Source organism: Lingula anatina, chromosome 4 (genome assembly GCF_051362555.1).
Source record: "Lingula anatina isolate TDL-2025a chromosome 4, LinAna3.0, whole genome shotgun sequence".
NCBI lineage: Eukaryota > Metazoa > Brachiopoda > Lingulata > Lingulida > Lingulidae > Lingula > Lingula anatina.
In genome coordinates, this window is record NC_141770.1 from 15,782,833 (window position 1) to 15,809,811 (window position 26,979).

General features: G+C 36.1%; 1 long non-coding RNA gene across 11 annotated transcripts in view; it reads left to right on the top strand.

Moving 5' to 3' along the window:
- The window catches only part of LOC106165249 (uncharacterized), a 66,969-nt gene that overhangs the window by 32,019 nt on the left and 7,971 nt on the right, over positions 1–26,979 (top strand). The gene's annotated exons all lie outside the window — the stretch shown is intronic.

Genomic DNA, 26,979 nt, shown 5'->3' on the forward strand with positions numbered 1-26,979 from the left:
AACCAATAAATAAATCAACTGAAGATTAATTATAGATGACTTGTATTTTTTTTTACTTTACAAATGAAAATTGCAAGTAAGGCTAAGGAAAATGACTGCAGAAGTTCAGAAAAAAGAATTATAACCTTTAGGTAATGTCTTTAAGACAGTCTGAACACCCTGCGTTTGTTGACCAATGGCCAAATATGGCCATGTTATGTCAGTGTTAGTGGTTTGTTTGATTAATAGAAATTGCAAAAGAAATGGCACAAATGAGTGAATAAGTATATATATATATATATATATATATAGAAGTGAATAAATTTATAGATAGATAAGCTGGTCAGATGAAGTCAAACATTGATCTCTGTCTTTGATTCTGCCTTTCATCTCTTCCAGTATAGACATCTTTGGCTGAAGTCTTTGCAGGAAACAGCACACACACACATAAATGCTTTATCATTTCATTAGGTATTTTAGAATTTAACTGTAGTAGTCACTATCTCTCTCTTTTTTTTTTTTTAATCCTCATATGTGGTCTGAAGGTTAAAGTGTTTTACGTCTCCTAAACCTTAGAATCCCAGTGTTCTTATAAATTATATAATTATCAAGTTCTTGGAAGTAGGTAAGGGAGGCACCACAAATTTGGTCAGGATATATGATACATATGTGCCAGACACATCAAGTATGGAAATAAATGAGATGAACTCATTCTTGCATACTTTTCAGGTAGTTATGCTCAAAAAGTGAAGGTAAATATTTTTACATGCTATATCACAGACACATTTGGAAGATTAAACTATATGTTATTGTTATCTTCCATAATACAAATTAATGTAACCACAATTGCCCCAAAAAATATTGATATGATAACCGTGAGCAGTGAAATGGATCAAGGATCTTGAGACCTGGACATCTCAATATATATTTTTAGTTCTTTGGAGCAGATAAATTGGTGTGATAAAGAAGGGGAAATGGTGTGGCTGGCATGCGACCCACGAATTACAGTGGTTAAAAATTTTGTAGGGCATTTTCCCATGCACAGGCATTGCAAACACGTTGTCTGCTGCTAAGTGGATGTCTGGTTTACTTTTTGGACACCTAATTCCCATAAATTGTCTTCAGTGGGTCATATATAATATAGGTGAATATATCTTTAATGGAGGTATATATGTTTGTATATAAGTGTCAAGGTTGTTAACTCGATATGACGATGTTCGACTAAATGTCTTTGGGTCATACGCACATGCTACATTTTTGGAATGCCTAAAATTAGATCATTGGTTGGGATATTTAATCATCTTTTCACCAATTTGTCATTAAACTGATGGACTGAAAACTTGATTGGGTGCAATGAAAATTATCCTGTTCCGAATCCATGTCGGAATGTCAGGTCGTCTGCTGTGACTGAACACGGACCAAGAGCTCGAGCAGCCATTTATTTTGCATTTAGCCTGACACCGGGGACGGGCTCATATTGCATTTTGTGTCGCGGGACAACAATGTCTTTACTGCCACCCATTCATCAAAACTGTCATATTCAGACCTTTGCTTATAAGCTTGCGGGGATGCCGTGTGTTAGGAGCTAGCATGAAACCGCAGCGGATCTGTGATGTATAGACTGCATCCTTGACCTATTTCATAAAGTATCTGGTTTAGGCTAAAAGTTCAGTCCTGCCTTCCAGATATCCTTCCGGAAGCTATAAACCTATTTTTTGACATTGAAAAGATTGGACCCAGGCTATGAATTATTAATACTTTTTTTTTCAAAAATGCAACTTTACTTCTACCACCTTATAAGATAATCTTTTTGGTTATTAGTCTTCGAAATAAAAATGCTATATGAGGCTTGTTTAAAACTCAGATTTCATTATTAATCAATATTAAAGAACACTACAATGCTGTACTAGACCTCAAGTATGAGTGATACTGTACATGCATGTATTTTAAATCTTTTTTTGAAAGAAGCTGCCAGACAAAATTTAGGGCTCTGCATGACACAAACACATATTTCTTTGTAGACCAATAATTGTATACAACTGGTCACTATAATGTGTCTTTGATGGACATCTTTCAACCATTTTTGATGTTACGACCAGCAATATCAACACATTTCTAACAAAACCTGATTACTATTGAGAGACTGAACCTGATTCCCCCTTTTGTATCAGTACTTGAAGTTGTCTGGCTTCCCTGCTGCTGTAGTAAGTGACAGTTACCCTGCCATCTAACCTTTAATACCCCTTGACCACACTTTATGCTGATTTCATACCCCTCTCCTTTCCCTTGCTCGACCCCCACCCCCCTTTTATGGTTATTCATTAAAAGCTCTTGAATGTATTCAGCTTCTGAACATATTAAAGTGTTTACAAATACTTGCTCAAGTTTGGTTGTCATTGTTTTAAATTATCCCAGTACTTAATACTCATGATTTTCAAAAGTAAGGAAAGTTTTTTGATCTCTCTCATTATGACTAGTTTCAATGGAAAGGAAAGAGTGCAACCTTTTTTTGTTTTTTCAAGGGCATCTATGGTGTGAGGTCTCAAATGAAATCCTCTTAATTGCTGCACTTCAATGTGGTGGTATAGAGAAAATCTCAATCTTTACATAAGAAAAAGGACTTGATTTATGTTCAAGGCTTTTTTTCCTGTACATGACCTGAACTTTACTCTTATCTCGTTTAAAATATGTATAAGAGTGGTGAATAGTCCGCCCTGTCACACCTCCAAACATGAATGTTTTAACCTTTTCTGGTGTTAGGGTTTGACGACAGCAGTTATCTGGGTCCCTCAAGAGCCTGATATAAGGACCTCGCCATAACCAGCATAGAATGTTGTAGGATAGACCTAGAACACACCCCTTGACATGGATGTTTTAACCTTTCTTGTTCTTCAAGCTCAGAAGCTACAAGAATTTGTGCCCTTTTCCAGCATGATGTTAAATGGATCTCTTTTTTTTTTTATGATTATCAGCTAAAAAATTGAAGAGCAACCTCTTGACACGAGTGGCTCAGGCTTAGATGTCAGGACTTGACATCAGATGTTTTCTGGTCTCTTTAGATGTCTGACCTCAAATGAGACTCGCTTTGTAACTGTCAGACAGCCTTGAATGGGGAATCCATTAGATCCCTTTCCAGGTTTTATATGCTTGGTTTTTAATTATATTTTCTTATATATAAGTATAAATATAACTGTGTATTAATGACAATACTTTAGTTTAAAGAGAACTCTGATTTGACAAATCTGCCATGCTTGTATGCATCATTGCCCTTGTTGACTTTTTAATTTGAAACTTTTAAAGCATATTTGATTACCATTATTGTTTTTGTTATTGAGCGAAATCATATTACATGCAGCAGCAGAGATTTTTACTATCTTTGGTGTCCTGTGACATTTTGTTTTCTTGGCATTGGAGTTGATTTGAATTCAAATCTAGGAAAGTTGATCAGAGTGTACATGGAAGCTAAGGTGGCGGGGGCCAGGAGATGAATAGCAGATCTGTCATCCCACACAGCAGAACTGATGGGTCTGCTTCTGGTGACAGTTAATGAGGCATTTAAATGTTGTTTTCTTTAAGGGACAACTCGAGAGAGAGAGAGAGAGAGAGAGAGAGAGAGAGAGAGAGAGAGAGAGATGTGAAATCTCACAATTGGTACAGTAACATCTTGGCCAATAGTAACATTGTTTATATACTGATGATATCTGTATACATTGATATTATCTTTGGTAATTGAAAAAATTAATCCAAAAAAGGTGTCATCCATGACATCTGAAACAAGCGATTACCCCACTTTTGATGATTGTTTGTACCAACATGTCATGCATACTGTATGTGGTCAGTTGGCAATGCATTTTAATGTCACTACCAGACAGAGTGACAGAGAAGGTCATAGAAGTCAAAAGACAGGAAAACATAAAAATTGCAATTTGTCTTCTAGTTTAATGACATTTATCTATCAGTAATTGGAAGTTTTGCACCAGCTGCTGTATATTATATATAAATAACGACTAAATTATAAACATGTTTTGTATAATATTTTTTCAACATAAAAATGACATAGTTTTTGCTTATATGGGAATGTTTGGATATCAAGTTTTTTTTCATAATGGTATCTATGAATGGGATTAACAAATATGGTTACCACATTAAACTATAGAGAAAATAGCCATCAAATTGAATGCCAGCTGTGAGGCAGAAAAAAAGTGTGTCACTTTCAGTTCCTGAGGCAATCGCTTCCCCCATATCTTGTTGGGTGAAACTCAAAGCTGTCATCCTCTGAGGGGGAAACCAATTCTGGGACACAATATGGCCACCACTCAGTCACTGACCCCCCCTGGCGTAGACAGCAGTAGTAGTGATTGCCTGCCGTCCCTGGATACCTGGGATGCCGTGAATAATTTGGCTGATCACATATGTGGCTGTTATGAGGCATGTTTACAGGCAAACCATACATTTGTTCCTGTCATCTCATCTCAGCAAGGAAGATTAATGATTGGGATTGTATTACGTGGGTGGCCCTTTGTGTTAACAGAATGTTATATGCTTGTTGTTGGTGATCAGAAAAGATGACCCAGGTTTTTCTTTCTATCCCCCCCCAAAAAAAAGAGATAATAAAAAAGATAAAAGCTTTTCTCTAGAGGCAGTTTTAAGGGAGTGACATGATGGAACACTTTTTGCTGAACAAACTGGTACCTTGGCTATTAGATATGCCCCGTCTGCCCAATTTTACAAGCTTAACTGTAATTACTCTTGTATACTTATTGTATTTGAATCTTTGTCATCACAATAGTTTTTTTTTTTGCGTGTATTAAGGTTGGTTGAGGCTTGAAGTAGAATAAAATTTCATATTACAATTGTGAAAGCTATTCAGCAGGGTTTGATTAATTGAAAATAATATATGGGGATAATTTCATAAATCAAATAAAGATCACGGTTAGAAGTATGTTGTGAAATGGCCCCTATATTTAGTTAGAAAGCAGTTTGAACCATTCAAAATACAATTTTCTATTTACCTGAGATAAAGGTGCCCTGAACAGTTTAGCCCATAATTATTGAAATCATACCTGCATCCCTATGAAATGATCATAATTCAAATTGGCTGAGTAAGCATATTCAGTCAATTTGAAAGACACAGGCACCTTTAAATGTGAAATACATTCTACCTGAGTGTGAATGTTATGTGATAAAACTTCTAGTTGACTCTGCCCGTATATTGAAATTATATCCATTTATCTATTAATTAATACTGTTAGTTGCATAGTTGTAGCAAATGAATAGAAATGATGATTCAACTGGTATAAATCACAATTGTTTACTTCAGTATCCATAAAAGTTATTTACTGTTTAAATTCAAGTCTGTATAAAATGTTAAGAATTCATGTTCCTTGGCACAATCCTTCTCATGCCATGGGCAGTAACTGCGACTTTCATCAACCTCACACATTTGAAAAATTAGGAACATTTTTCCTTTCAATATCGCCTTTCCTGTCAGCCATTTTGAATTGTGTTTGTTGTGTTCCAGATCTGTTATGAATCAGTGTGAGCGTCTGCTGTGTTTCCTTCCATATCGCTCCCTGTGCAGATGGTGTAATGAATCCTGACTGGTTTATGTGGAAGCTGAATTTCTTCTGAAAGCAAAAATTATCGATAAGATACTTGAATGATGTAGACTATACATTGCAAGCTTGATATTGAAAGTGCTCTCTCTCTCTCTCTCTCTCTCTCTCTCTCTGAGTGGAAGTGGATGTAGAATTATGTATGATTCTGTTGAAGTGACTGTGTCATTCAATGACAACTACTTAGTAGAGCATCTCTGTATTAAAAACATAATGCATATCATTTGATAAAGGCTGCAACTTTTGAAAATTGTTCAAGATTTATTTTCAGACTATATAGGTTTGCTTTGTTGTTATACCATCTTTTATCAATTTGAATGTGATGATAATTTAAGTGTGCAGATTATTTGATTGAAAAAAAAAGATAATTATTCTCAGATTACACACATTGTGTTTTAAGCTTGTCTTTAAAAAAACTTACAAGGATTTTTAAGTATCATTAAAAGTTTGCAGGATGAAGCTTAGTATGTCTCCTAGATTAAAGGCAAAAGATAAGAGGAAAATGATCTCTCTAGAAGCTGTGAGAGCTGTGAGATGATTAGAACCATATCTCCAGGGTGGATTAGACCTGCCTGTCTAGGGAAGCACATGTAGTCAAAACTCTTTGAACCTCTTTGAAAGATAAGTGATTTGTAGTTCAGAGAACCTTGCCAAATAGTAACTGAATATAGTTTTTAAGTTTTGTCCAAAGTAATGATACCTGAACAAGGTCAATTTTGCAAATGTTGTTATTGGGTAGAAATTATCTAAATTTTGAAAAATAAAAAAAATTCTGACATATATATATATATATATATATATATATATATATGTTGAATTTCATGTTTGTTCATGTAGTAGTTCTCTTCTGATATATCCATGCAGTAAATGAGAAAGAACATATACAAGCCTGGCCTTTCACATTTAAAACTAAGTTAATTAGCCTTGAATAACTTCATATGTTTTGAGAAAAGCACTTTCCAATAAAGTACATTTCTATAATAGTAATTATACACCTTTGCTAGGATAAACTGACGCTGGCTGAAGTGCAGACATACTTTCTTGCCAGTTTTTGTCATAGGATTGATGACTTTGATTTGGTGCCAAAATTACAGTACAGTGGTGTAGGGAAAGCTCTGGATTTGCCACAGGTAAACTGCCTTCAGAACGTCAGGGGTCTGCCACCAGAACGCCATGTACTGTGGATCATGCACATATCTCCCTGACCTCGTAGTGAGAGATCTGCAGCCAACGCTGTTTGCCTGACGTGCAGTACCATGGTCTATTGCGCTTGCATGACTTACGATGATCTCTGCGGTTTTCAATGGTATTTAGGTCACAGGCAAAACATCTAACACTGGTATATATATGCAAAGACACCAACAGAATTGAATCTAACATTCATGAAATATATAGATACTGGGCAGCCTTTTTTTAATTGATATAGTTATAAATTGGTTTATTTATTTATTTATAAAAAGATAGTAAAAGTTGTTGATAAAAAAACTCAGATGATGATAATAGCTAATAATATTTTAGGAGGACCTCTCTCTCAGACTGTGATGTAATTAATTTGTTAAAAATTTCCAAAACCGGGCCCATATATTTATAATTATAGCGAGTCCTGTTATTGTTTTGTGTTTACCCTTTGATTTATTTTAATATGTCAGGGGTGATGCCTGAAACGTATGTATGTCTAAAATGTGACTGTTACTTCTGCAAGTAATTCAGTATTAATCTGTGTAATGTTGAAAATATATGGTAAAAAAAGACATGATGAGTTACACTGCTTCATGTAAAATGACGAATAAACAAGCAAATGTATGTAGGTGTTGAAAGGAAAAGTGTGTTGTGTAGGTGTTGAAAAGAAGAAATTAAAAAAAATCCTAACTGGAAATAAGCATGCTTAACAGCATGTGGGCAGCTTTGGTCTTGCCTCAGTAAATAACTGCAGGCAGCCATTTAGATTATCTGTGATGACCATCAGATAGGGAAATCACCCCACTTTCACATAATGACCAGGGGTAGCATCTGATAAAACTACTTTGACTTTGAGCCCATCTTTTTCTGCCTCCCATTTATTATATGCAAGGGCTGTTTGGATTTTTTTTATTTTGTGGAGGGGGGGGGGGGGGGGGTGTATTTGAGTGAGAATATACATGAAGAATAATCTGTTGTATTCCATTTTAGGAATAACGGCTACCAACTATCCAAATAAAATAATGAAATCCTTTGACTTTGTGGCCAGCTGAAGCTATAATACTTATAACTGCACATAGAATTAAAAGTTCTGTTTTTACACACCAGGTGGCATTGAGTACCCTGTTGTCTGCTTTAAAAATAGGTTAATGTGCTGAATTTTAAGTGTCTTTGCACTGGTGTGGTGTAAGATCCATCATAACTTTAACATCTGCTGGGCATATTGTTTGGCATAACTTTGTTAATATGTCTTACTTTCAGGTTTACATGTTGTATTTATGTAAATTTAAAAGTGTAAAACACCCAATTACAATTGTTTTAGAACGTTTGATATTACTTTAAGTTATATGTATTTGCATTCATAATATTAACACATTTTATAGATATTTGTTCCAAAAAAGAAAAGTAAAAAAAAAGGACTTTATTCTCAATAGACTGTAGCCAGCATTTTCAGAGGGAATGGGGGTCTTCTTTTACTGAAAAAGAGGAGCTTTTTACCCCATTAGTTGACCTTTTTCGGAAAAGTCATAGGACCTCGATCAAATTCCGATTCAGAGCAGACATTTACCTGCCAAAATGGTAGTTCTTTCCTGCCTATGGGCCTGCTCAGTTTATAATGTAAAGAAACTTGATATCTAATGAATTAAAGTAATTAGATATTGAAAAAATGATCACTCCTGGCACATCTGTGGTGAATTTTTACCCACTTCATTTCTAGAACTTGATCAGTTGTCTGTTTTTCAATCTAGATTTTTTCCTCATTTTTCAAATGTCTTAGCATTCAGAATGATGTACACATTTATTTTTATGAGCTGCAAAGTTACTTTAAAGCTGTAATAATTGGTTATATGTTCAAAAGTTTTTAAAAATCCCCTTTTTTGGTTCTGGTCTCATTGTTACTTTAATTTGGTACATTGCCAGATTGAGGTATAACTATAAACACGCAATATAAGTGATATTAAATCAATTTGTGTAGTTGAAGTTCATTGAAGAGTTGAACTCACAGTGTGGTCGGAGAATTGACAAAAATGATACAATATTCATGTACTTTGACAGGGCTTACACATGGACATCCATTGATAATGAAAGGAGCTGCTAATTACCCTAAGTTAATTCTGGTTTAAGATAATGGTGAGGGAATTCTGTGAAATTGATTAAATTGGCCACACACACAGAACAAAGCATACGTGCACAGGCATGTGCACACACTTGTATGCATGCCCACATGCACGCACACATGCACGCACACATGCAAATAATGGGTGCTGGCTCTTCTTCAATTTGGGGTAGTTGGGTTTTTATTTATTAAGGAGCACAAGTATAGAAAAATTTGCATCACTTAGATATACAAGTGCTTTAAAAAGAAGAAGGAAAAGAATTATTTTCTAAGATGCCAGATCTGCATTGTACATTCCAAAAGTTGTATTATTTTTGAAAGAGTATATTTCAGTATTTATGACTCAAAATTTCCTGTACAGTTTAGAAATTTTCAAACTAAACAAGTCTAGTTGCACATGATGTTCATGCCTATGGTTATAACAAAATGCATATTCAAAATATGTTTCCTTTTATTGCAAGACTAACTTTCAGCATGTAGAACAGTTACTGGCAAGAAGATGGATTTTCAACTCAGGGTGACTAGATCTGACCATGATCATTGTTTATAAAAGTATTTATTTCCCTATCATCTCCTAAGCCACATCCAGGAAAGCGTCCAGACAGTCCACTTGTTGTGGTCATCCTTCCCCTGCTCCGCCTTGTACAAGGTCATTAGTCATACCTGGCAGATCAGGAAATGACCACTGGTTTCAGGTGACCAAAACCCCTTGACCACTGGGCCTCCTCTCGCCCTGTTACTCCAAGATAACAAACTGCTCTAATTACAAATTGGATGCTGACCCTTATGCAATTTGTTGACCACCATTGATCTTGAGATAATCGTAATTTGTTTGCTGGCCTTTGTTTGGACGTTGATGGATTAGGCGGTTGCGATGACCGCAGGCGGTTGTCACGGCTGCATGGGATGATTTGTGGCCGCATGGACGAGGTGTTAGGTTTTGGGTCAACTCTCAATCATGCTTTTTTTAATATCTTTCTTTTTCATTGCATTTGACCTAATTCTATTGTGAATGAGATGACATTACTACTGTCATATTATTTGTCAAGTTTTGTTGTTTAAGACATACTTAAGGTAAAACTTACGTCTGTTCTGTTCGTTGTGTGTGTGCCATGTTCTTATACATGTAAGTAGTACTATGGACATACCCACTGAATGTTTACACCTTGCTGCAAACAGGGATTACACGTTCAAGTACATTTATGTAGACCTTGCCAAATAATGATAAATATAGAAAATTAAAAAAGAAACAGAAAAACTGTAGGGAACAGCAAACATATCATGACAAATGACTTGATTGTCTGCAATAAGATGTATGTAGCAGTTGTTTCTTCTTCAGAAACTCCAAATGTATACACCTATGGTGGTTATCATACGATGTTATATAAAACAGGATGACAGAAAAGAAGAAATATAACTATATATGGTTTATGTTGCAAATAAAAGTAGTATGACTGAAAAAAACAATCCTAAATACATAAAATGTATGAAATGCATAAAGTAATGTGGCAAAGTCTGCCTCTGGCCCTTAGTTGTCAACCATATCAGAGCTAGGGAGGAATCCCGGACCTCGTTTATAGCCATGGTGCCCATCACCAACAGTCCTGGTGCCACGGAGACAGAGACACTCAGTTTACTGCTTTTTTTGTTTCAGCTATATGTGCTTACTGATGCATGTGTGTGGAACATGACTGACCAATGGAGGGCATTTTTTTTTTAACTGGGATCTCTCTGAAACTGAATTTTTGCCTCTGTCAGGAAATCTCAAAATAAGAATTTTGGTGTATTCATACAACCAGCTTTTATCTGTCATGATAATATTATCTAAGGTGTTGTTAATTGAAGAGGCAGTCAAGTAATGTTTTAATCAACAGTTGCTGTAATATAATTATTTACTGTAATATGTAATGGTTAAAAGTTCTGGTTAAAATTCAATGCAAATCCATCAAAAATATTAGCTACATGTATACACCAAAGTTTATATAGGTCAGTGATGGCAATGAAATTTTGTTGGTTGAACTGAAGTGCAAAACTCTTCTTTTGAATAAGAACTTTTTTGAAATGGTTGTAAATTATGTGAGATTGAAGCTGGACTTTAAAATGAACATTCAAAAAAACAAAATTGATTCTTGTGGAATAATTAAATTAGAATGCATTGTCTCCTTCATTTGAATTTATTATCATATTTTCCTCACAGCAACATATGTTTTGGAAAATTAGGTAGTTAGGTATTCCAGTCCTCATATCTTGGAAGTAGCATTGTACCAGGGGGTCCAGTAATGCAGTCTTTCAAAGTAAACAGCTATTTTGTGTGTATGTAAAGCAAAGCCAAATAATAGTATGCCAGTACCAAAAATAAAAAAAAGTGCAGCTAGCTAAAACCCTTCTTCCCAACATGCACACAAGATTCCTCTGCAGATGGTCAATCACTTGCCTATATTCTAGTTTACATTTCTAAAGATAGGTGGCATGCCAGTTAGAAGTTAGCAGAAAAATTTGTTTCTGAGGTTTGCATATATGAGCAAAAATGTGGGAAACCACATGTACACGCCGTGTTTTTAGACGTATCTACAGGGGGAAAATATGTGGGTCAACTTTTATTCTTTATTTAGGCTTAAGTGTTATAGGAGATATCCATTTTGCTTTCTTTGCCTATTGACTTTCAATTAACACTTCCATATGTTGTATGCATAATAATTGGTGAAAGTTTTCAGAATTATGCCCAATTTCAGGATTTTCAGTCTTCATTTTAATAATTTTTTTTTCATATGGTCTAAATGTGATGAGAAATCACAGGCTATGTCTTCAGGATTTTCACTTTTTACTTTTACCCATGATTATTTTAATTACATACAAATGTGATATTTTATCCCTAATCAAATATTTTTTGTGGAGGGAAATATCAAATATTGTAACAGCTGTGATATGACATGGTCCCCTGCAAACACAAAATGTTTCAGTGATGTAATCTTGTGGGAGGAGAGTATTAGAAACAATTACCCTCATTTAATTTACATAATATTTTTGCTTGAATGTATTTTGGTTAAAAGGAATATTGCCATTTAATTTAAGAGTATATCCGTAGAATGCAGGCATTAACTAGTGTGCGCTGCCATGAACAGACACGTGTTCCTGTTCTCATCATGCACACACACAAGTGCATCGATCCCAGGCACGCATGTACACACATGTACATGCTAGCATGCCCAGTACCACACAAGGCTACTAATTTTTCTAGAAACCTTTGTAACCTTTGGTCAAACTTAAAGCTTGAAAAAGACCTGCAAGACAATATATACTTTAAGTTAGCTGAAAAGTTTAGTGTTATGATAATACATGTACTGTATTTGGAATGTTCTGCAGGATAAAAGATAAGCATCTTATCAATATAAGGGAGATAGCAAAAAAGTTAACTTGTTGATAAATTATTCAAACATTCACATTAATCAGAACAAAATCATCTATATAGAATATAGCTTCAAATAGCTGATTTGTCAGTTGGATTTGTGAAATTAAGCCTAAATTAAATGTAACATATCAAAAGACGCCCAGCTTGGGAGTATATTTATATCATAGATTTATGGCATTTGAATTATGACCTGGAAATGTTTTCTGAAGACAGTGTAAATTGATATATGTGACTAGACTGGAAGGTATGTATAATGTATGGTGAGATAAAGTAAAAAAGGGCATTCAACATAGGGTCATTGCTGCGTCTTTCTGCTATATGCAGTGACTGAGGGTTCAGGCCTTTCTTGGGCCTTGGGCTGATCCATTGTTAGGCAAGAAATGCATGGAGCTGAACGTTGACTTTTAACTTGGATCAGAATACCTACTCTTATGTTAACCCAGAGTAAATCTGCAATATCTCACTAGAGTTATTAAAGTGCCCAAAATGTTCTAGTTAAAACAGGCTAAATCCAGGTCTCCATTTTAAGCCAGCTGGTTTGAGATGGGGGATTGGCTGAAATGTTTCCTTTGACATTGTGGAAGGACACAAATGGGTACCAATGGGACATATGACACAAATGGGAGACAAGGTACCTAGCTAGGTACCCAATCTCTAGCTCATGGTCTGCTTATCGGAGATGTGTTATCCACTGCCACATTTGAGTTTATTTTCAAACTGAATTACCCTTTAAATCAATCTGTAGCCGGAATCTCATTTTACCTGCACTTCCATGTTATTGGTCAAATATATAATAAGAGAACCATGATTAGAAAACTCTATCACTGTATAACCCATTTTTTTATATGCAGACACCAAGTCGGGAATACATGTAGTCAAATCTATGTTGATTTTGTCCAAGGTGGTACATGGAGTGGTCTGCCATGCAGTGACTGTAGTAGTAGTTCATTCTCTCAAATACCTGGTATATAATGCAATATGCTAAGAATAAATGACAGCAGTATAATATACCAGCTGTCACAAGTAAATAACATGGTCTTCAGTCACGGGCAAATGTCTATAATCATAGGGTATTTCTAAGCTAGGAACTTACTGAGTGATGGTCATATTGGATACATTCAGACAATTGCTCACGACCATAGTTATACGATTTCTCAAAAAAATTAACAATTGGCCCCTTCAAATTAAACATGAAACTATAATTGTTGAAGTATTTTGCAGTCACTTAAACCTTAACCCAACCATGCAAAGCTAAGATTTCCAGTAGATCATATGACATTAGTGGGTCTTTAAATGACTTTTAATTGACAAAACCTTGCGAAAATGCAGTTTTTTTATATGAGAATGCCCCATATTTCAATATTCTCACTGTGTATGTGGCTGAGAGAGAAGAAATTTACTGTTTACATAAAATGCCTTGCTTGCATTTCTTAATTTAATTTGATGTTTAGTTGGAACTCAGTATATTGTGTCAGGATGATGGCAGGCCCAGATTCGTGGTGCTTGGGGCAGGGAGGGGGGGGGGCAGAAAGATGTATGGAATATCATATCCATTTGTTATGGCAACATATCAGTAATTTATCAATGTTGTTAGTTAAGGATTTTTGGGATGGTAACTTTCCAATCAGTTCACCAACTATTGATATACATAACTGACCATGACAACCTAGGAAAAATAAAAGAATCTCCAACACTGAAAGTGCTGTTGGACTTTAACAGAGTTTCCTTGTTTGCTGTTTCTCCATCCCTCACCAGCGTACCTCCACTACCATGCCACAAGCTTGTTAATTTGTTTGACTATTCGTACCCTTAACAAATGATCACTATCTGGAAGCACATACCTTATAACCAGGTTAATGGCTCTCTGACATGCAACCGGGTCGTTAGAACCGTCTCGCTGTGACAAAAACAAAACCTAAACCCCTATGTTGTTATGTGGCTACCAACAACCCACTAGCCCTTGTTATCTAGACACATGTCCATGTTGGGTTTATCAGTTATTCATTAATAATTATTTTTTTCATTAAAAGAAGGAATTGACGAAAGGAAAAAAAATTGGCTTTCTTTGCCGGAGATACCAATACTAGAAGGTCTTAATATGTCTGTGTCTGTCTTAAAACTAAAACAATTGGTGATAGGAAATATGTGAAATGCTTGACTAGCCAATTGAAAATGGAGTCCAAATTCTCAGAGAAGACTGGTGTGGGCTAATGGCCAGGTTGTTTGCCTCAAAACACAACTGGATTTGCCTGCTGTTTACATTGAGCACATCTGCTTTTCCCAGATACATCTGTACTTATATGCATAAATGTACACACACACACACACACACACACACACACACACACACACGCGCACACACACACACATGGATATGTACATATCATACATTTATGCACCTGTATGTGCACTGTGTATAAAGTCCTTATTGAAATGTTGTTAAAAGTATTGCTGACTATAGTTTTTCATTTTTTTCAGGAAACAAAGGGTGAATCTGGTTGTTTGAAAGTTGAATTTTAAACAAACAAGGCTTATGTTCAGTAATACAATGTGCTGCATGAAGTGTATTTTCAAGTCTAGATGATTTGCTGTTAGTTCCCTAAGTTTGTATCACAGGGACTTGACTAAATATACTACATTGTGTAGTTCGAACATTTCTACACATATTTTCAGTTCAGTAGTATACTGTGCTGTTGCTCTAACAATATTGACATTTTATGATATATTAGATTAGTTTTCAAATCAAGGAATCTGATCTTGTTTTTTTTTTTCAGTATTTTTTGTCTGTGCTAGGATTACTCTGCAGAAAGCCAACAGTAACTCTTGATCCTGAACATCTGCAAATTTTTACTTTCTGTGAAATGGAGACAATATTCTAATTGAGATTCAACACTACTGATAAGTTTTGGGTCAACGTGGATTTAAGTTTTCAGACTTAAAGATAAACTAGATCCTTCAGTTAGGTTCAGTTTTTTGTGACAAAAAGTTGTCAAAAAATGTGTAGAATCCATGCAAATATGTACAGCTGGCAAGCACAACCTAGAAAAGATCAATTTGTCAAGTCAACTTGTCACCTCATATTTTCTTTGAACTGGTTGAAATGATGTTCAGCACATGAAAAGTACATCCCTGCTTCTGACAACAACATCATGACCTGTGTGTATAATAGGGGTCAGACACACAGCTCCGTTATAATGGATGAAATGTATGACATAAATTGAGTTGATTCAACACTTTTTTTCTGCACCCAATAAAAGGACAAGTTGATGGATGAGAGGACCAGACAATTTGTTACTTTCGCCAAAAAGCTTGCACAAATTGAAGGCTGATACAATACTAACTGGTGTGTGTTGGTACCTCCATGGTTGTTTAAGGCAATAAAAAGTGGAAAAAATACTCGATTTTTCTTTCAATAACAAGCCCATCATTGTGCTGTGCAAATGATCACAATTGCTAGCAGATAATGAATGATTTAGTTGATGATTTATGATGACATTATAATTAAGTTTTGGTTGTTGAACAGTTGTCTGAAATTCACACATATTCACTGGAGAGCATTTTCTCCACAGAAAACTGCAGATAATGTGGCATAATTGCACAGTTACTCCCATGTTGCTTTTCAGGTGGTGAAAATTTGTGCGTATTAAAAAAATGTGATATTTATCTCTTTAAAGAATGACACTTCTATGTAGTGCCATGTATTTGTCTATTGTTAGAGTTAAAATGGACTAATTTAAAACTATCATTGACTTGCAGGTCTAGGGTGGGTTTTTTTTTGTTAACTGCTAAGGAAATGTTTACTTTGATGGTTCAAAAGGATTTGTACCAGATCACACTAATATAAACTTAAATGACATTGTATGAGTGGATTCAAAAGTCCCCACCCCAAGTACACCTGACCACCAAGTATACCCACCCCTAGTAAATTTTAAAGTGAAGTAGGTTGATGTTTGTGCCATAATACCCCATCCCAACCCCCAGCACATTAACCTGCAGCACATCACCTATCCCAAAATGTGTTCGCCCCAAGTTCACCCATCTCCAGTATACCCACCCTGCTACACCTATCTCCAGTAACTTGCCTCAAGTACACCAAACCCACACACACCCATCTCCAGTATACCCACCCTGCTGCACCTATCTCCAGTACCTTGCCCCAAATATACCAAACCCACACACACCCATCTCCAGTATACCCACCCTGCTACACCCATCTCCAGTACCTTGCCCCAAGTATACCAGACCCAAGAACACCCATCTGCAGCACACCTTCCCCAGGTACTCACATCTGCAGTATACCCATCCCAAATAAACCCACCTGTAGTGCACATACCCCTAGTACACCCACCTCCAGTATATCCACCTCCATTAATTGCAACCACCCCAAGTTCACCCTCTCCCAGTACACCCACCTCCAGTATACCCATCTGAAGTACACCTACCCCAAGTAAACCCATCTCCAATACATCTACCCCAGGTACATCCCATCTCCCCTAATACACCTGCACATAGTGAATACTCTATCTAAAGCAAGTTTATATGCTTATTACAATTAAGATGAATGCAGCCTCATTACTTCTAACTCTGTTTTACAAATTTCTTTTCACATTGTGATTCCAGCCCTTAAAAAAAGGTGGGAAAAACGCCTCAGTTCCACAGCTGTTGTAGAAACCCGCATACAGTAACTGAACTATCTGATTAGATATCCTCCATGGCATTGTTAGAATTTGGAACTAATTAGCACACTGCAGAGGATCATTTTAAGAATCAAAGCTTTTTTTTCAGACAAGGCAGATTTTAAATCATGTATGTTAAATTATAATTTTATAATGAAGATCCAGAATGAACTTAAAATCTTTAACAGATGACCCAGATTTTAGAAAAAGGCCGTTGCATCTTTAAAGTTTATGTGAGTCTTGACATGAGTTCAGGAGTGCCAGTTTAAAAATGGTGCACAAAGCAGATGTGGGACATCTGGTGGTGAGCCCCGATATCTCTATCCAAGACTGTTCTATGTGGCCCTGCATTGTTTGATTTGTGATGGCAAAACTGTCTACATGTCACGGCTATGGCATTTTTTCTAGATCTGCTCACACTTCTTCAAAAAAAAAGAAAAAGATCTTCTTACATATGTGACCATATGAGAACTGTCATATGGTAACCTGCCCAGCAGAAGTCCACTTGAGGAAATGGACCCACTTGAGGAAATGGAAATGTTTTGATTGGTCTGGTCAACTTAACCAAACTGTTTGTACCTGATTATTCTGCTGCAGTGAATGCCATGTTACTGCATTTTGTCATTTTTGCAAACAGTGTTAAAATACAGTTGACCATTGAATGTTTGAGAATGCTGGGGGAACAATTGTATTTTGTGAGAATGAATAGATCATATGCGAGACATGTGGGTACATTTTATTCACTTTGGTTATATCTATATGCTGGCTCTGGTTTCTGTAGTTTTTTTTGCTTCATGCAATGCAACTGTTTCATTGTCATTGATGTATTGAAAAGTGGATTCATTTTTCTCTACCTGAACAGATGGATAATGCACTTGGAGAGCTCAGCAATACATACTCAAGTGACAAAACACATGTGTTTAGTATGAATTTATACATATAATTGTTATGAAGTGAATGAGTACAGTGTCAGCGAACTCTGCATTTTCCTGATATTTATTTCATTTAGGTACATGCAGACAAACAATCTTCATGTTTGAATATGAAAAGCAGTTTATATCAATGCAAATGTTCAGTCTCCTCAAACCAGTATTGTATTATATTATGAAAATATATACAAACTTTAAACAGCAATATGACAACAATTTGTGAGAAATTTGAACAAATAGATAAATTCTATATCCGACTATAATATTGGTTCGCCATGAAATGAGAAGACACAGGATTTTTTCTTTATCTACTTAGATAATGAGAAAATAAACATTGTCATGTTATGAGATAATGCTGTTGTATCAAAGAGATATAGATTTCAAACAGATCAACCTTACTTGAACAGCAATCAACACCATTTTGATAATTATTTAATCACATCAGAAAGTAATGCAATTATGTGCCATGAAATATTCTTGAATGGCTTACTTCTGATTGTATTAGTAAAGAAGTGAAATCATACCTTTGTTTATTGGAACATTGTAATTTAAAAAAAACAAAAAACCAATTGCTGGCACCAGATTGTAATTCACATTCTAGTCATGTACATTGTACCATGCCAATTTTCATGACGATATCTTACTTAGTTACAGAGCTCAGTTACATCAGAAACCAATCACTATTTTACACCAATTTACAAAATGGTGACATTGATGATTAACACTTGGCCACCCTATGTGCAGAAGTAAGTGGGGTGGTTAAGAAAGAAACAAAAAACAGAGTGGTGCTCCAAAAGTGTTTATTTTAATTGTCAGTAGTAATATTAACATAAATAATTCACATTAAAGAATTGATGAAAAAAACTATTTTGCTAATCGTAGGCCTTTATAACATATTGGACCTCCTAAAGATTTACTGCCAAGTATCATAAAACTTTATTTTACACATGGCATAAAGATCTAGTTCAAGTTGCTTGCAATCAGGACATTGAAGGAAGATGCATTCAGTTTTGATAGATAAGTATGATATATGGTTCTGGTCAATATTTTCATGTTATGGTTTTTTCACTTTCATCCGTCTACCTAGCATCTCTGTTCTATGTCTTATACACTAGTACCTGTATCTTGCTGATGAAAATCTGAGTCATCTTTTTAAACCCAGCTCATGAATTGCGTGAAGCAATTGTTATTATAGTAGATAGATATCTGTCAAATAATTGATATGTATTGTGGTACAGACCTGCATATAAATTATAAAATATATTGCAATTCAGATGACAACTTTTGATAGATGCAGATAATTATGAAAATATAATGTGCTGCTTTTTTGCCATGTGGGATGTTGCTCCCACCCCCTCAAGTCATGAGCATTCAAATGGTTTTTTTTCAGAGCATAATGAAGTTAACAGTTCACTTAACCCAGTCCATTATGTATTTTATCAATTATAACCTTTTTATGTAAACAAACAGTAATACTAGAAGTAGCATAACCAGCCAACAGTGCTGACATGTAACATTAAAAGCTGAATAAATTATCATCAGTATTATTATTCCATGCCCCTAATGTTACAATAGAACAATCATTGTCACATTCCTGATTCATCAAACCTTGTGCCATCTCTCTGACAGCCACTTTACATCGTGCCATCTCTCTGACAGCCACTTTACATCCTAATGAAATATAAATAAGATGCCATAAGTTGAAGACTCTCAAGTCGTTCTGTCATTGATGACATTTGTAGGTCATGACCTTGACCCTGCAGGTCATGTCACTGTCGTCCCTTGACCTTTGAAATGCCCTGTCATTTAGGTTTATTGATGATAGTGTAACATTTTTGATGCATGGATTTCTTTCTTGTCATTAGACAAAAAATATTTTCTACAGTTATATACTGCAGTGCAGCAGAAAAGGGTTTTAAAGTTGCACCTTCTTAAATTTTCTGGTTGTAAATTTGACCATTTTATTTTCATCCTAGTCTGTCAGACACAAAAAGTGAGAAGAAATTATGTATGTAAATATCATGTTTCAAGAAATAAATTAACAGTAAAAAATCCTATTTGAAACTATAAGGTGGCATTTGGTCGGGTAAAGTTGCAATCATTTGAGAAGTACTTGCTTATTATACAGATTTCTTGTCATAAATTTGAAGAAAGCTCAGTTTTAAACCCTTTGTCTGCTGCCGGAGAGATTCATTTTGGTTGGTTTTTCAGCATGTGGATTTTATTGGTGTTGAATAAATTTGAATAATTTATACATTGCAGGGCATTCACTATCACTTCATATGTATCTGTTATGTTGCAATTTAATAAGTATATTGTATGTGTAATTTTTAAGAGAAGTCGGGAAGGTGGTTAACTGTATTCAGAATCTGTTGAATATAGAACAAATTGAATCCCCTTGGTTGGTCACATCAGTATTGCCTTGGGGTAAAGCTCATTAAGCCCAAGGGTAGTATCATCAGCCCTATAAAATGTGCCATTAGATGTCGCCAGTCTCTGTGTTCTATCTCACCTGATGGTGCTAGACTAATTCTATTAGACTTATTAAACATTAGACCAAGCTCCCTATAGGGAATCTTCAAACAGAATTTATAAGCGCAAAACTAGCTTTTATTCTACCTAATTAGAACACTGCTTGTTGTATGATGGACCTTAATGCTTTGAAGTAGTAGAGTGCAGCTTGCAGGGTGCCTACTGTGAGGTGTGTGATATGTCATAGAGCGCATTCAGAAAAGATGATCCTCGGACTAACTGATCTGCCGAGTAAAATGGCTGACCCCACTCAAGAAAACGATGCTGCTAATTCAGGGGCGGATCCAGAGATATTTCTGACAGTCTTCCACATTATCTTTGTTGATCCATCCTCCATTTTTTGACCGTCTTCCGACAGAAAAAATTAGGTACTCATCAATGTAAACTTACAAATTTGACCGTCTTCCGGAAGACCCAGAAGACCGCCTCAATCCGCCCCTGTAATTCCCAGATGGTTTCCTCCACATTTGCCATTTTATGGATAAAATTTCAGCTCCCAGGTTTAATTGTTGGGCCCCTGCAGTGACGGCGTGTGTGTGAAGGTGGGGAGACCATCAGGGAATTAGCAGCATCACTGCTGTATGATGGACCTTAATGCTCTGAAGTAGTAGAGTTGGTTCGGCCATATTTAGCTGGGGGATTGGTTAGTCCGCGGATCATCTGTGCTGAATGTGCTGAAATAGGACCAGTGCTAGAATGAAGTTTCTGTTTGATGCTTTTGGAACAGTTGGTATGATAACTGGCAAATTCATTTTTGGCATTTACAGATTATACCGTCTGGTTTTTAGCTTCATACTGCCCATTACAGTATCACTCTTAGCTTATTGATTGTTTAAAAAAAAAAAAGATTGACAGTGTTACAAATCTGATCACAGAAAGTCAGGACTTTGTGATCACACGACAATGTAGGCAACAGGATATTGCATTGCTTGGACAATAAAGGTCCTTCGACAATACATGTGCTTGGACTGTACAGGCACATATGCTTTTCTGTAAAGCAGCAGCTGCTGTACCTGGCCCTGACAACATCTTATTAACAACTTGAGGTATAAAGTGGGTGCATAGCTAACATGTGCACTTTGAAAACTAAGAGATCTGCAACAGATATTTCGCTTATTTTACATTTTGACAGTTCATTGCTTTTTCCAGAAAATCATTGTTTCAGTTCAAAGACATTTCTGTTGTTAACTAGTTATTTATGATCTAAATCATAATATAAGACAGTGGGACTCTGCCTGCCTTTGTATTACTGTAATGACCCGATATTTTAAAAAGGGAGAAATGTGAATTTTACGGATGCCATCTTTTTTTTAGTCATTAATTCTTAATTAGAACATTTGTATCAGGGTACCAAGAAAATTGAATGTGTTTTACTTTGTAGTTCTGTTCAATACAGTTAGAGCACCAAAAATGCTATTTAGTAATATATTTTCAATGACTCTAAAATTATAAATCTAAATGATAATTTGTTGAATGATTGACCAGGTACATGTTTCCTACAAGTCCTAATACAACAAACTCTGCTGCTCTAGACGTAGACCATGGGCTGGTTTCACAAGTAGACTGGTCAGAATATATCATGGAGTTTAAAATCTGAACTTATGTACACTTGACTGGATTTATAGGTTAAGTACCTCACAGGCAAATGCATTATCTTGACCATTTTGTGACATTGATCTCTTTATGACCTTTGATAGCAATCTTGTATTCAATGCTACCTGTTATTACAGTGGCCTGATAGTGGAGCTAATGTCCACTAGCCAATTTTTTAGGAAAAAGTTGTGCTGTTGCCAAGTCACATACTGTAGACATTGATCATGTGCTATTATAGTCAGCTGGACATTGAACACCATATTGTGATCATTTGGTGTGAACATTTTCAGAGTCCACTGTGAAGACAACATCAAATTTTATCATTTTTATAATTCGTATATTAAATTTTCCTTTTTCTTTGTCCCAGAGTCCCACTCTTGCACTCTTGGTGTATTCTTTAGTTGGGTAATATTTTTTGTGTCTGCATCGCAGTGACTATAATATACATGTGTGTTGCTTGGCCAGTAATGAAAATCTTCATGGTGCCTGAAATCTTTCCAGTGGCTTTGTAACATGTAGCACTAAGGCTCAGGTGACAGATTAGATGGCACTCATCGAGTCATTTGTAATTTTCTAAATAGCTTGTATGATTGAAGCATGGGGCAGCAGGTAGCAGAGAAAAAAACATTTGAATAGAGATGAAAATGGCATAACATGATACTGATGCCAATAGTTGGATTGGTATAGACCGAGAAGATCAGTGTCATGGTGGTGGCTGTTTACATGGTGTCATGCAATCACATGTTGTATGTACAGGGCAACCCAATACAAATGACACACATTGATGCAAGGCATATTAGAATTTTGTGGATATAAAATCAGAACACAATGTTGTGCTTGTCATCGGCTTAAAATGTCTATATCATTTAAGCAGACTTATTCTACTGCCTAGTTAAGTCTAGGTACTTATACCCCCCAATACCTAAATATAATGTAAATGGCTGGTCAAAGAAATTATGGTAATCTTTCATCAATCTCAAACAACTACACATATTACAACAGTACTATTTTTCAATATTATTTTAAGTCATTCTCAAAATATTATCACATATACCCAAATAATTTTTAATTTATGCAATTTTGAGGCATTTTTTTGGGGGTTAATTAATATGTAACATTATTATTTTGAGAAGTATCAGTCATTAATTAATCAGTTTTGGTATAAGTTGGAGAGTTATTATGGAACCATTTTATTCAGATTTGCTGCAGGGGGCAGGACTGACCTCCTTTCAAACCTGGACAAGGATGGACAGGTCTTGGGAGGCATGGACAAGTCAGTCTTGGCCACTCTTCCCAGTCAGATCCATCTTGGTTATGTCCACTTTCTTCTAAGCCTAGATTGTTTAAGCCAGATTTGTACACTGCTGGTTCTCTTTGGACACTTAGGTTATACAAGTGCTTGAGATTTCATATGGCTGACTTGAGGTTGCCTTGCACATTGTGGTTAAAACATGCCTCAAACGTGTTTGTAGACACGTGTAAGGGGTGTAGAATAATACGAGCAGCAGCATTCTTCTCTGCTGTTCAACAACTGTCCTTGGGCAAATAATTGCGGAAGGAACAACACGCTTTAAGTTCACATCTTGTCATGTTATGATAATCTTCTTGTAGATCATACGGTTTTCGTGTTCTCTTTTTGTTCCTTCATGTTCAAACATGGTTGACTTGTTAGTAATACTCTTGGACTACATATGTTTGTGGGCAACTTTGATGTAGCCAGGGCATGAAGATACAGGATATCACAGCAATGACATCAGGTATATTCAAGTGGTACAGGGGGTGGCGGTGGGGGGTTAGAAAAGTTTAGCTATCTAGTTTTATCTTCCTCTGACCATCTTCATAACAAACTAACAGCAGATAATATAGTGAACATTTTGTAGCTAAGGACATTTTGGCTGGTGGATCATTTGCCATCATATTGTGGTTGTAGATCAAATGATAGATTTGCACATTCTGGTAACTTTTATTTTGGCAGTAGTTGTTGTCCTAGCCATGGTATTCCAAGGGCTGTTAGGGTTAATACATCTCTGTCACACCCTCATAACTTTGTGATCTGTTTAAACCACACAGCTTCCAAAGTGTACGTATAAATTTGATCATGAAAATTCATGTAAAGTAATACATATAAGGTCTCTTCACCCAATTGCATGTTTTAAATAAATCCCACTTCCCTTACAAAAGTTTCTTATTGGAGGTCCTGTAGGACTCTATAAGAATCCTTTAGGACTCATAGGTATCCCTTCAAGACTTTATGGGACTCTATAGGAATCCAGCAGGACTCTATGGGATTCTGTAGGAATCCTTCAGGACTCTATACTTTCAGGACTCTATGGAACTCTGTAGGAATCTTTCAGGGCTCTGTAGGTAGCCTTCAGGACTGTATGGGACTTAATAGGAATTCTGCCAGACATACAGTAACATTCCTATCCTGCATATAACTTATAGGAACCTAAAGGATTTTTGGCCATTTTCCTATGGGATATCTCATAGGACCCTATAGGAATTTTCCATTGGGGGTTATCAGTGAATAATATTACTTTTGACTGCAATAATTTAAATCTTCACTTGCAGGCTGTATGGTGCATGTATGTTAGGTGCTAGACAATTAATGCTCAAAACACTTTTTATACCTCTTCTTGTGAAGCTCTAAAAAGTCTTCTATCCTTCTTAGTAATTCTGTGAGTCTTGTTGTATAGGCAGCAAAAAATTTGTTTAATGTTCTAGGTCAAAGTGCATAGAGAAATGTTTAGAAGTAATAAGTCAGAGATTACTAAATTTCTATCTCAAAGTCAGAAGATTTTTTATTCTGTGCCATGGGCCCTCATTCAGTGAACTAGCATTTATATGTCCTGGACAAAGCAGTGTGAAAGTTTTCAGTATTAAAATAAAAAAGACTAATTTTTTAAAAACAGCTCTTTTTAGATACTCTCAGTGTTTGTCACAATATACCAACATATGAGTGATGGGCAGCTTTGTGATTACAAAATTGTGTCACCAGCTTCTAAGAAAAATGTTTGTCCATTTTTTTTATAAATAGTGGTTATCAGACACCCAGAATAATGACAGCTTTATGACACAGATGTAACTGGTTTGCTGTCTGTGATACTGATGGGATTGTATGTTTGTATGCCTGTGTATTTGTTCATGTGTGTGCATGTGTGTGTGTGTGTGTGTGTGTGAGAGAGAGAGAGAGAGAGAGAGAGAGAGAGAGAGAGAGAGAGAGTGAGGAAATAAAAAAGCAGCTTTTGATTGAAATTCATTTGTTCCTGTATACTCTACTGACACATAACTATATTAGGACTGCTGACTGACATCAATTTAGATCCAAGGCAACTTGATGGACGGTGTATGCAAATGCCTGGTTTCCTCTTGGAGTCTGAGACACTCAGGTATGTCTGAGTCTGGATGATACAATGATGAGTTGTGTCAATTGTCTCAGATTCATGAGTGGACATGACATTTAACTTATCACAGAGCCCCACTACAACAAGTGTGAAGCATGAAACATATCTCTCCATAGAAAAGACTGGAGTTATAATGTGTGATTTGCCAGCATGTAGTAATTAAGGTGGGAGAGGGGTGCTTGCCACAATATAGAACTTTAGAATCATCATGGTTTCCCTTTGATCAGTGTGATGTAATTCATTCAACTTCCCTTTTCTCTGGAACAGAGTAGAGCATTTCTGAATGATGTGTGACTCGTTGTAGACTAGTTGTAATGATAGTTTAACTCAGCATGATGTAATTCATTCAACTCCCCTTCTCACTGGAAGAGAATATGATACTTGAGTATGTCTGAATGATGTGTTAGTTTGATAATGATAGTTTTACTCAGTGTTATATAATACAATCAATACTCCTCAAAATAGAACTTCAACTAAGGTTATAGTAGCCTGTGTGAATGTGTTTTTTTTTTTTTTTACGTATTGAGGAGAAGGGTCATTGTTGTGAACATGGTGAACTAATCACCAGGGTATCTCACTGGACCATTGTAACTGCTGTCCAGTATGAGAGGTCAAACTAGCATAATGGTCATTATACCGGTCATTATACAATGTCCTGGCTCCAGTCTGGACATTAGTGTCATGTATAGACCACTGTTGTTGATGGAGGAGAAAAATTGATGACCACTGGCCGAGACTCATGTGTCCACCAATTTTGTCTCTGCCTCGCCTCCACATGCATGGATGACATATCAGACAACAGGAATGGACTCGGATATGATCAGTTGACTGTCGCAATTGTTTCTCCAAGATCTCTTATTTTACCCCTTCTAACTGCTATTAAACCTGTGATATATACATATATTGTGCCAGTTGCCTGAAATGTGTTAATTAGTATGTATATGTTGTTGGATATACTATGTAAGTGTTGCCCATGGTATTTTGTGTGCACACATATTCATGGTACACGTAATTATTTGTCGCCTTGTCGTAAATGGACCTTACATTTCGTATTCAAAGCATTAACATTAATTGTGACCTCGATGTTTTGACCTACTTTTAGTTGCACATTTTACTGGTGACCTATAACAAAAGAACACTGTTGTATATTCACATCAGCCGCCAGGCTGGTCACAGTGTTATGGTTGATGGAAAGCACCTTTGGTCTGACCAAGCTGTAACTGCTGTGTCTGCTATATGTGTATGCTTGCTCATTTGTTCATGATGAGAGAGAGAAAGATGATGGGGAGGAAGATGGAGAAAAGGAATCATGCCCATAGCCAGCAATTTCAAAAGGGAGGTTCTTTTTCTAAAAAAAAAAAAAAAGAGGACCTTTTACAGTGGAACTTTTGTGTATCTAGATCAAATTTTACCCAGAATTGACCTTTTCCTTACAAAAAAGGTGGTTCTTTCTAACCTCCCCGAACCCCCCCCTCCCCCCTGGCTATGGGCCTGGGAATAATGGAGATAGTGGGAGAGCACCCAGAGAAAGATTGGTTAGGAAAGGG